At 42.2% G+C, this 11463-nt stretch overlaps 1 protein-coding gene across 1 annotated transcript in view; it reads left to right on the forward strand.

Moving 5' to 3' along the window:
• The first annotated feature begins 6999 nt into the window (after window positions 1–6999).
• The window catches only part of PHLDB2 (pleckstrin homology-like domain, family B, member 2), a 72531-nt gene continuing 68067 nt past the window's right edge, over window positions 7000–11463 (forward strand). Inside the window, exon 1 of the mRNA XM_015405961.1 lies at window positions 7000–7010. The gene's annotated coding sequence lies outside the window, so the exon portion shown is untranslated. The remainder of the gene's footprint in view (window positions 7011–11463) is intronic.

The following is an 11463-nucleotide window of genomic DNA, read 5'->3' on the forward strand; positions in this document are numbered from 1 at the left end:
CTCCAGAGGAACTGATCTCTGCTACCTGAAGAGCAATTGTAAGTCTGAGTGATCTCCACCCCTCACCTGGAGATTGGCAACAATGGTTCCCCAGGAGAGAATGACTGGTTTGGAGGGGGGAGTCTATGGCATTGTACCTGTCAGAGGTGGCGGACAGGCCCTGGAGGGCTCGTCCGCCGGTGTGGACTGGGGGCGGGGGGTGGGGGGAGCCGGCAGACGGGCCCTGGAGGCCTCGTCCGCCTGCCTGGAGTGCGGGCGGGTGAGGGGAGGACCGGCGGACGGAGCCTAACGGCTCCGTTCGCCGCTGTCCTGAATGTGGCCAGTTAGTCTATGAGCGGAAGAATTGCCGCTCAGAAGACGCTGGCTTGCGGCGATGACTGGCTCCCTCCCCTCCCAGCCACCCAGCCAATGGCAGGCCAGGTTCAGTGAGGGAGCCAGTCATCGCAGGCAGCGTCTTCTGAGTGGCATTTTTTCCGCCCATACACTAACGGGGCGCATTTTAGAATTCCGGCACCCAAAACCCTTTTATAATATAGGAGAGATATATATATATATATATACACACACACTAGGAATGAGGCCTGTTGTGGAAATAAATACGAGCTCTAGAAAGAGGCTCTGGGAGAGTCCCCTGGCCTTGGGCACTCAGCATCAATTTGCTGTGGCAACCTTAGCAGGGTATAAGGACACAGAGTCCACCATTTTCTCCAGGGGAACTGATCTCTGCCATCTGGAGAGCAGTTGTAATTCTGACTGATCTCCAGCCCTCACCTGGTGATTGGCAACAATGGTTCCCCAGGAGGAAAAGTATAGTTTTTCTCTGCAGTGGGGACCAAAGCAGCTTACATCATTCTCCTTTCCCCCTTTCGACTTGCACAACAACCCTGTGAGGTAGGTTAGGCTGAAAGTCTGTGACTGGTCCAAAATCACCCACGCAGTTTCCACAGCAAGAACCTGGGTCTAGCAGACCCTGCTCTGAAGCTCTGCTATGCCTAGGGTAGCCAACATCCAGGTGGAGCCTGAAGATTGCCAGATATCAAAACTAAACTCCAGACAACAGATCTCTCTCCCTCCCTCCCCTGGAGTAAATATCTGTTTTGGAGGGTGGACTCTGGCATTCTGTTCAGCTGAGGCCTCTCCCCTCCCCAAACCCTGACTTCCATAGACTCTAATATAAAATTTCCAGGAATTTCCGTACCTGAAGCTGGCAACCCTAGTTAGGATTGGACCCAATGAGTTTTCTACCAAAGGCCAAAATAGGTGTAGAAAGGGTCTCTCCCCCCCCCATCTTTTACTGACAGAACGAAGCTTGGTTGCCTATGGCATTATACCTCACTGAAGTCCTTCAACAAACCTGGCTCTCCCCTTAGTATTGCCAAGCTCCAGGCAGCACCTGGAGATTTTCAAGATCAGTTCTCCTGGAGAAAATGGTTGCTTTGGGCAGTGGACTCTATGGCATTATACCTTGCTGAGGTCCCTCCCCACCCCAAACCCTGCCCTCCCCAGGCTCTACCCCTTAAATCTACAGGTATTTCCCAACCCAGAGATGCTAACCCTGTAACTGGCCACGGAATCGCTTCCCAGACCTTTGAAACGCAGAAAACATGGCATTGGAGGAGGTGCTTTTCTACCTTAACTGCCACTGCATAGCCCTGAATCAACATACGTCGGGGATGGAGGGAACCATACCTGTTACCATGCGGCTCTTCTCCCATACTACCCACTTGGGGCAGCAAAATGACTTGAGACAGCCCTGCCTTATAGCTAAGCAGAAGGAAATAAACATGGCTCGCTTCCCTCTATTTTCCCCTTCCCTCCACCGCCCCACCAGCCACGGCTGGAACATTCACCTGGAGCTTCTTTCTAGAGCTCGTTGTATTTCTTTCCACAATGGGCCTTACTCCCAGTGTATATATAACTGATTATTCAGTTATTTCATGTTTAATTGGCAATTGTGTAATAATGACATATTAATGTTTACACAAGATTTGGAGCATATGGAATTTTGAAAGAACGCTTTGAGTGTTGACCAGAACAAAAAGGATTAGAATAAACAAGTGAGGATCCAGGAATCGGATACTTGTGGGGGATTCCTCCACCCATCTCTGACAATTCCCCTTCAGGATTGGGGGAAGTGGAGACTCCTGTGGGGGGGAATCCCATCTCTCCCCAATAGCCGTTTCAGGCTCCCCCACCCACCTTTAGCTGGCCTGCAAATGTGCCTGAGAGCTCCTGGAGTGCTCTGCCATGGTGTCCAGGCCTGGTACAGCTCCTAGAGTGCTCCTTTGCAGTGGGCAGGCCCAGAGTGGCTCTCAGAGTACTCTGCCATGGTGCCTAGGCTTGGAGCCTCTCCTGGCATCTGCTGCTGTTGCAGCTGGGCAAGGAGTTGTTTCTGGCATTCACCACCACCAGGCAAGGAGCTAGTCCCCTCATCCATCGCAGCTGGCCTGAAGTGGTTCTTTGAGCTGCTACCAGCTGAACCAGGGAGTGCTTTCTCTGTGCTTATGCAAAAACCACTTGTTTACTTTTCAGGGAATCTAACCCCCCTGTGTATTCTTTTAAAATTTCAGATTTTTCTGCAAACCTGGGGAGTGCCCCAAGTTTGGTATGTCAAGGTATGGGAGATATTCCAAATAGATAAAATAGCTGACTCAACATCCTATTCTGACCCTCATTCTGCCCTTTCAAATTTAATGGAATTTTTTTTTTAGAATTTACTACAGGGGACATGGCCTCAAAAAATACGTAATCAATCATCAATATTATGATATGGCTCTTTTATGAATCTCTATTACAATTACAAATACATATACAGGTACCAGTACAATGTTTGTTAATATATACATTACTAGGTAAGTGTTGATTATATAGATGTTCAGATATGTGACCCTCTTTCCTCTTAAATGTATTGAATAGTGTTCAGAGTATTTACCTTTATATTGCTAGTTTTCATCTGTAAGCTGTTTATTTCCTCCATTTATCTTTCTAAAAAAATTATGTTGTTCATGTTGTTTATTATTGATACTGTTGATAATGATTGTTAACTTACAGTTCAAACCATATAATTGTTCAGATAATGAAAATCTAATAAAATGTTTTTTTAAAAAGAAGAAAGATCTGTGTAGCCTCCATGTGGCCCCAATCCACTGATTTAGCTATCTATTTATTGGTGCCATTGGTGGCTAATAGTATATAGGTTTCTAACTTTTTGCAAGAACTCCATTGGTCCTATAATAGATTTCAGATGAACTTCAAAATGTGTGTGTGTTGTGATACTGAAGCCTAAAAAGCTATGGTGTCATTTTAAAATATATTTTTTTGGTTGCTTATATATCCAGCAACTCAATGAAGCTTGTCTAAAGTTTTTACTTTTTTAATCTGAAGATAACAGAAAAGTTTAAAGATTGTTTCCTTGTTGCATATTCCAACCAATATATTCACCAAATGTATTAGGAAGTTTATTTAACAAAATGAATGATGTTACTCTTTCTGTTAAAAGGTGCTGTTCTCCTAGTGTTCTTCGTGATTTTCTTTGAGGAAAAGATGAAGTCATGTGTTCTTCCTCTGCTATTTTTTTTCTCCACACCAGAAAATCTGCAGTGTTAAGAGGACTTGCCATGGTAAGTTACATTCATATATCGATATCTTGTTTTTAAAAACAGAATCCTGATTTTTAGTCTTAAATTGCTTGTTTTGGAGACTTAAAGTTATCTGTAAAATTCCTAGCCTGACAAAATTTTAAACCTGTGATTGTTCAGATAGATCCATGTGTTTTAAATGTAAATTGTCCTTTACCTCAGTGGATTAAAGATTTAATCTCTGCCGTTATCTGTTCTCAGTCAGCTGTACATTAAAGTGCTGGCAAAAATGGAGGGGCCTTGTTTTTAAGGCATATAAATCCTAGAACTCATGGGGTGTGCTTTTGGATGCTTAACATTCTGAAATATTTGTGAAATTCTTTTCCAATCAGTGATGATACTTTAGAGTTTTGAAGGATAATGCACCAAATGCCAGTGGATGTTACATGAAAGTATACTGATATGTCTGAGATATGAATTAGGGTTGCCAAGTCCTTACCTTATGAAGAGCGGGGGAGTCCAGCGCTGGTCTGGGAGTCCATGTGTGCACGCAAAGCGCACGTGCACCGCAATTACATCACCCAGAAATGATGCAATCACGTCAGGCACGTTGGGGGCGGGGCCACAATCATCCGAGGGAAAACCATAAAGTTTTCCCTTGGATTATTGTGGCTCCGCCCCCAGTGTGCCCAACACGATTACATCACCTCCGGGTGACGTGCTGACGCCGGGCATGTCGCATGCTTTGGGGGTGGGGTTCCCCTTGGGGCCCGATCTGCCGCCAGCAGGTAATGGGCCTCTTGGGCGGGGGTTTCCCTGCCCCCCGGGGGGACTTGGCAAGCCTAATGTGAATAGTAATAGCTGCCCTGCTTGCAGGCCTGCAGTGGCACTTATTGGCCATTAGGGATGGGCACGAACTGACTGACAAACTAAAGTTCATCATGAACTTCAAGAGCCAGGATGAACTATATAATTTTGGTTCACAAACTTCAAGAACTGTGACAAACTATCTAAATGTTGGCGCAATTCATGGTGGCTCATGACGGTTCATAAAGAGCAGAAAGCAGGGGTTTACTCTTCACCAGGAATGGCTGGGAGCTCCCAGCTGCTCACCTGTTTGGTTGAAATGGCTCTGAGCCATTAAAACCCTGCTTTCAGCTCCCCACGGCTTTTAAAATCCAGGAATTGAAATAAAAAGTAAGGAATTACCTTGCCAGTTTAGGAGGGATGATGGTGGCTTCCCAGCCAAACTATTTATATTCCCTCTTTGCTGTCTCATCTACAAGTGAAGAAGAAGTTTCTTTCAGTAGATTACTTACATTAAGTAAAAGATAAATTTTTAGACTATGCTGCATTAGTATATTAAAACAAATGTATACATTAAAAAAATTTATATTAGCTGCCCTCTCCCATTTATAAGCCCACCTTTTCAGCTGGAAACAATGTGCTTATTAGCACAAATTTGGCCCTGAGCCTTACTCTTTTAAGGGAAAGTACTACAAATACTGCCTCTGATTATTATTAGTGGTTCAGTTAGTGGAACCATTGGGTGAAAACTGAAATTCTGGATCACTGGTTAATTTCTTGGGAATATACACAAGAACCAAGGAATAAAAATGACAGGTAATATGAGTAATGTTCAGTGCAAACGTTTGGCAGTAAAGTGAACCTTAGTTATGTTGAAACATCAAATGGCTCTTGGTCACTACAAAGTTTCTTTCTACCTCTTGCTAAATCTTAAATTTATATTTAACAAACAGCGAACCAGTGCCAAGTGGTCCTTTGGGGGAGGGATGTTGCTTGTTTCATGTAGTCGTGTGATAATATTAGTATTTTATTTAACTGTTTACCAGCTCTGTTTTTGATACTATACAGCAGGGAAATATAAAACAGATTTTAATGTTATTCTTGAGATAGCTTTGTGTTTGTTATGTTTATTTTAGCTTGTGTCTAAATCATTTACTTTCCTGTTAGTAGACTGTGAAAGGTCAGTAGTTCAGCAGTTCGAGACCCGGGTGCTGCATGACGGAGTCAGCTCCCGTCTCTAGTTCCAGCTCCTGCCAACCTAGCAGTTCGAAAGCAAGAAATTGCAAGTAGATAAATAGGTACCACTTCGGTGGGAAGGTAACAGCGTTCCGTGTGCCTTGGTGTTTAGTCATGCTGGCCACATGACCACGGAAACGTCTTCGGACAGCGCTGGCTCTTTGGCTTTGAAACGGAGATGAGCACCGCAACCCTAGAGTCGGATTTGACTGGCTTTCGAGCAAGGGAACCTTTACCTTTACCTATTATGCAAAAGGGGGGGGACACCCTGTAAGCTTCTTTGTTAGTACAACTCCCTTAGAAACTTCAAATACCTATATTTGATCATAATGTTTTCTATAGCTTGGCTCATGTATCATGTTGGTAAAGGATGTTTGGGCAGACAGTTTGTTCCTGTTTTCTTATATTAATAGCATTTACATAGCACCTTTGATCTTTATTGAATGTTCTGGAAACATTCATGTCTTAAATCTTGCACACAAGATTCCATGCTGGTATAAAAATATTTTTGAAGAATGCACGTACTGAGATTATACGGCATGCCAACAAAATGTAGTGATGAAAATAAAGGGTTCTCTCTCCCTAATTATGATCCTGTCTAACCGTGTTACGTATTCCTCCCACTTTTCCAAACTCCACTGGAGCATTGTTTGGAGCAATATATGTTTATAATCAGGATCACTGATGGTAGCCTGGAGTAATCTGTATAGGGCATGTATTTGTGTGGAGTTCTTAATATTTATATTTTGAATTATGTATGTTTTAAACTATTGTCATCCATTCTGGGCCCTTAGGGTATATTTCCACTAAAAATCCAAATGAATTTAAAAAGAGATTCGTTAATGACTTTTTAAAATAAAGAAGGTGCTTGTTCAGTAGCTATATATTGTTTCATTCCAAAAGGGGGAAAGAGCTCTAAGCTAAACATCTGTTCTAAACGTGGAAACTATGATACAAGGCAGAGTTCTGCTACCTATAACTGTCTCCTATTTCATTTCAGTAGACAGAACCAAATAGCATATGACACATGGAAGAGTCCCTTCCATCCAAATGAATGGGAATACTACATGTATGAGCTACATGTGACCATCAGAGTACATGTGAACTTTGAAAACGCAGTTATCTCAACTTTTCATTGAAATAGTTTTCTTTACAAAGTCTATGTTACAAGGATGCTAGAAATCATATTGATGTTAGTTTATGCCCAGAATCTGAGTCACTGTATATTTGTGTCTTCAAACATGTGTATTAAAGTAATATTTCTGTTTTATTTACAGGTGTCAGAATTCATAATTTTGAGTCAGACTTGGTAGTTGCTACCTGTCCTTTTGGCAAAAAGAAAAATTATGTCAAATAGAAATACTTTTGCCTTCCAGATCATTGGGAAAGGTATGAGTTGCATTATTTACATAAACAACTATGATCTTTGCTTATAATTTACTGGTTATTTTAAATATTCTAGGTGCAAGTTTATGCTGTAATCCAAGTTACTTCAGTAATTTAGTATATAGCTGTGCTACCTGAATGAATTCTACTTAAGAAAAGATCCACTGTTGGCTCTGTCAATCCAATAATGCTGAGTCTACAATTAACTGCTTATTTTAAGAAACCAGACAAGAAGAAAAAGACAATGTTCATTATAGCTTTAAGTAGCAAATACTTCCGTATACAGATAAAGCATGCACTCCACAATGAAAGTCAATCTGTTTAGCTAACCTCTAGGTGGAGTAAGTTCTTCTGACACCTATAAAAACTGTTTTGACTGTGCTAAGTAAAAAGTGCCAACAAAACCACATCTAAATCCTAGTACAGCTGGAGAAACTAATATTGAAATCAGCCTGAACAATATCTTAAGTTAAAAATAAACCTAGATATGTCAACATAGAAAATTGTACTTCTTTCAGATAAAGACTGATCCTCTCAGTGCTACTGAATATGATGTTGAACAGGTATTCAATAAGATAAATTAGTACTTTGTTGGTAATAATTTAGAACTTATTAACTGGGAACTGATGGGAAGAGTAATATGAAATAGTTGTCAGTATCATTTATCATTTGTAAAAGTATCTACAATATTTAATTTTAATTTTATTTATGTTTATAGTCCACCCTTCTCCGTTAGTGGGGGAAGTCATCCAGATTGGTTAGGTCATGCCTCCACTCGCTCCAGGCAGGGCTATGCAGATTTGTGCGAGGACCCCTGTTGGAAAGATTGAAGCTGAACCTTCAGTTTGGATAGCTCTGCTGCTCTGGCAGGATGCTTGAGCTCTGCTCCACATCAAAACTAGTGGATACAATTGGATTTAACTTACCCGTTATGGGAGCAATGGAGGAGGACTGGTCCTCAGTGCCCTCAGGAATTAAAAAAGTGACAGTCTTGTCTGCCAAGAAGACAAAGATGGTTGACCATGTCGAATGCTGCCGACAGGTCCAACAACAACAGCACTGCTGATTAACCCTGATCCAGATGCCTTTCTTCCCTTTCACCCCAGATGCCTTTTTTCACCCCTAGTTTTTTCTCAGTAGATAATAGGTCACAGCAGAGGTCATTTCGGGGGGGAACGCGGGGGAACGCAGTTCCCCCGGGTGAGGTGCAGGGGGCGGGGCACATGACGAAGCCCCGCCCCCTGCTTCCGGTCGCCCCGCTTCCAGCCCTCATTCAGCCAGGAGGGGGCAGGAGAAGAGGGAGGGTTCCTTTCTCCCCCCCCGCCTCTCCCCACCCCTGCCTGCCTGGGGCCAGGGAGGGCCTTGGCGGGGCTTCCTCGCACTCCCGCTGGCCTTGCAGGTCCACCGTCGGGCCCCTGATGTCAGGGGGTGTGGCATATGCTAATGAGTTATGCTAATGAGTTCCCCTAGCTCTTTTTCTACGAAATGACCCCTGGGTCACAGGCTTGTGTAAAGGTTTTATTTATTCATTGTATTACTGCTTTGCAGTGGTGTCTCATTTTGCTATTCTCATCATTTTGTTTTGTTCCCCATTGGTGTGTTGTTAGGGGACTAAATATTTTTATTATTTAAGAACTGTTTCTTTGCTCCTTCTTTGGAGTGCTGCCCCAATTTGAGAGTCTGGGATACATACACTAGATAGCTTGGCCCTGATAAATTTCCCTAGTGGCAAGTGTTTGGCACCAACAGGCAAGGAGGACACTCTGAGCATTACAGTCCCTACAGGTATACCTGTTTGGGTGACAACATCACTCATCTATATTTTTATTTATTTTATTTTTATTTTATTTATTTATTAAATTTATATCCCGCCCTCCCCAAACGGGCTCAGAGCGGCTAATAGAAGAGGCATATGCCATAATTCAACAACTGAAAACAGAATAAAACTATCAATCAGAAACAAAGTGCTGGTGCTCTAGAGAATAAGCTCTTATCAGTCCAAGATGGGGTTCCAGGCTAGGAAAGGTTTGTACTTCTGGTTAGCTTGTGTTAGCCAAATTGCCTTAATTTATTAATAAATGTGGGGAATTATGAGTGTTAAATGGCAATACGCATTAAATATAGAATCAGAACCTGTGTATACGAGAGTTTGATTTCCCAGTCCCAGAAATAGATGCAGAGGCTAGATTACTACAGCAGTGATTTCTTTACTGAAGGATTCTTAAGCATACAAATATAAAATCAAGCATTCACACATACAATACAGAACTAAGAAAGCAGAAGTGATTTATACTTAATATTGGGGTCAGTTATGGGGTGATACTACCTGTCCGGACATGCAGAGGTCCATGAAGAAGGGATTATGGCCTAAACCGAGAGGTTTAGGGGTGGGCTGCTAGTTGGCATCAGGGCAAAGTCACACAGTCTGAGGCCATGTGCACTGACGGATATAGACATTGGAAAACAATGCAGACCAATGGGCGGCCTTGGGGGCTAGTCTCAGTTGAGAACTGGGCCAATGATGAGTCCCAGGGGTACATGGCGTCAGGATGGGCAAGGCCTAGATGTGACCAGTGAGCTTCCAGAGGGGTAGAATCAGGCTTTAACAATAGAAGCCAGCTGTTGGATAACTGTACTGGGGCTAGCTGAATGGATTTTATGTCCATTGATGGTTCTGCCAAGGCAAGTTGAATAGATTCCCAGATAGAGACAAAAGATGGGAGATGGGTCCCTGATTATCATCAGGAAGGATCATTAATAATTTGAATGTTTGATTGGTTTATCTCAGTATCCTGAGGGATGGAGCAAGGAAAGACAAAGAATTCACACATAGACATGGGACCACAAAAAAGGGCTGGTTTAGGTACTGGAGACAGGAGGGCTGTTTGCCAGATGGCCTCTGCATAGCCTTTAGAAATGTAGATGCCTTAACTGGTGGAACTGCCATTGTTTCATATGCATATCTTCCTAGATGGGGGAGAAGACTGGGGGTTTGCTCTGAGGCTTACCTGGTTGTCACCTGAAAATGGAGACCCTGTGTTTTCAGGTCTTCCTTGGCCTGAGCTTTGTTGGTCTCTGGTTTAGGCTAGGTAGTGGGGTGCCCCTGCGATTGGGGCTACCCAAGAGTAAAGGCAACGTCTCTGGCAACATTTGTACCAGATATTTTTAATCTTTTTTCCTGCTAGAACTAAAAAGAAGTGTATTCCACTGGGGACCTTGTTACAACCACTGAACAAACTATCCACAGTATTTTAAAACGATCTTTCAAATTCTGCACTCAGTAGATCTGAAAGTGTAATATAAGCAGAGTCACGTCCTTCTAAGTCCGTTGATTTTGCTGTTTGATTTCAGTGATGGCGCTGTCAAGTCCTGCAATCTGTTTTTAAAATATAGCCTGAGTCCTGATAATAAAGATTGTTTTTGAGCATGTGCTTTCCTATCTACCCCATTTGCAATTAGGGAGAAAGATTTCCAGCTCCTAAAATAGAAAAACAGTACATCTGGCAAAAAAGTTAATTCTGCAATTAAGCAAAAAGGACCCATGACAAGTTTTTCCTCAGGCAGTGTGATTCTGGCTGAGGACTGCTGTAATTCTGAATATCCAGACAGGGAACTTAACTTTTTGTACTATAAAGGAAGGACCTTGGTTTGATAGATGAAGCCAGGGATAATAACTCTAGCAATTGAATCAAGTTGTTGTGTGCATGTGGGATGGAGTAACGAAGGATTTCTGCCAATGGATAATATTTTCCATGTGCTCCCTGCTGTGCATTAATAGTGTGTTTCACATCAATGTTGATAAAACTAAAATATGTTGCAGTAATTAGCTCAGGGCAAGGCAAATACTATGTTTTTTGTTAAATGAGTTCATATTTGACTTCTCTCTAATGTCACAGTCCACCACTGAAAAGAAATTGTTCTTCCAAAAGTAAGGACACAGTCAGTGAACCAAACAGGTGAACATATCTTGCCTTGAAATTGTATCATACCAGCATTTATATTCTATGGCCAAAATGATTCCGAGAATTAGAAGCCATTATAAATATCCTGATTGTTTTTAGCAAACCCTGAAATAAGAGTCCACAGCTCCTAGTCCAACCTTTGCAGTGATGGCTTTTGTCTTTACAAAATCTTCTACTAGAACATCTGGGCATATAAATATCTTGAAAGCTTTTAGCCACTCAAAAATTTGGAGAAGTCCAAGATTTTTCAAATGGGTTGTATTACAGAAAAACTGAGCAGTGTGTTAAAGTCTCATGGGTAACTCTAGTCAAGTATGAAATCTCTCCAGAGATCTATCTTGGACTGGGGTAGTAGATTTTAAAGCAGATTTCCATCTTTAGTCTTAAACTTGCATCCAGACCCTAAGCAAATTTACTTGCAAGAAAGTCACCAGAAGTGAGTATGTTTAGAATCTCAGCCTTATCCCCATGTATCCCTAACTGATCATCTGAAT

The sequence above is a fragment of the Gekko japonicus genome, unplaced genomic scaffold (assembly GCF_001447785.1).
Source record: "Gekko japonicus isolate JY-2015 unplaced genomic scaffold, Gekko_japonicus_V1.1 scaffold365, whole genome shotgun sequence".
Classification (NCBI taxonomy): Eukaryota; Metazoa; Chordata; class Lepidosauria; order Squamata; family Gekkonidae; genus Gekko; species Gekko japonicus.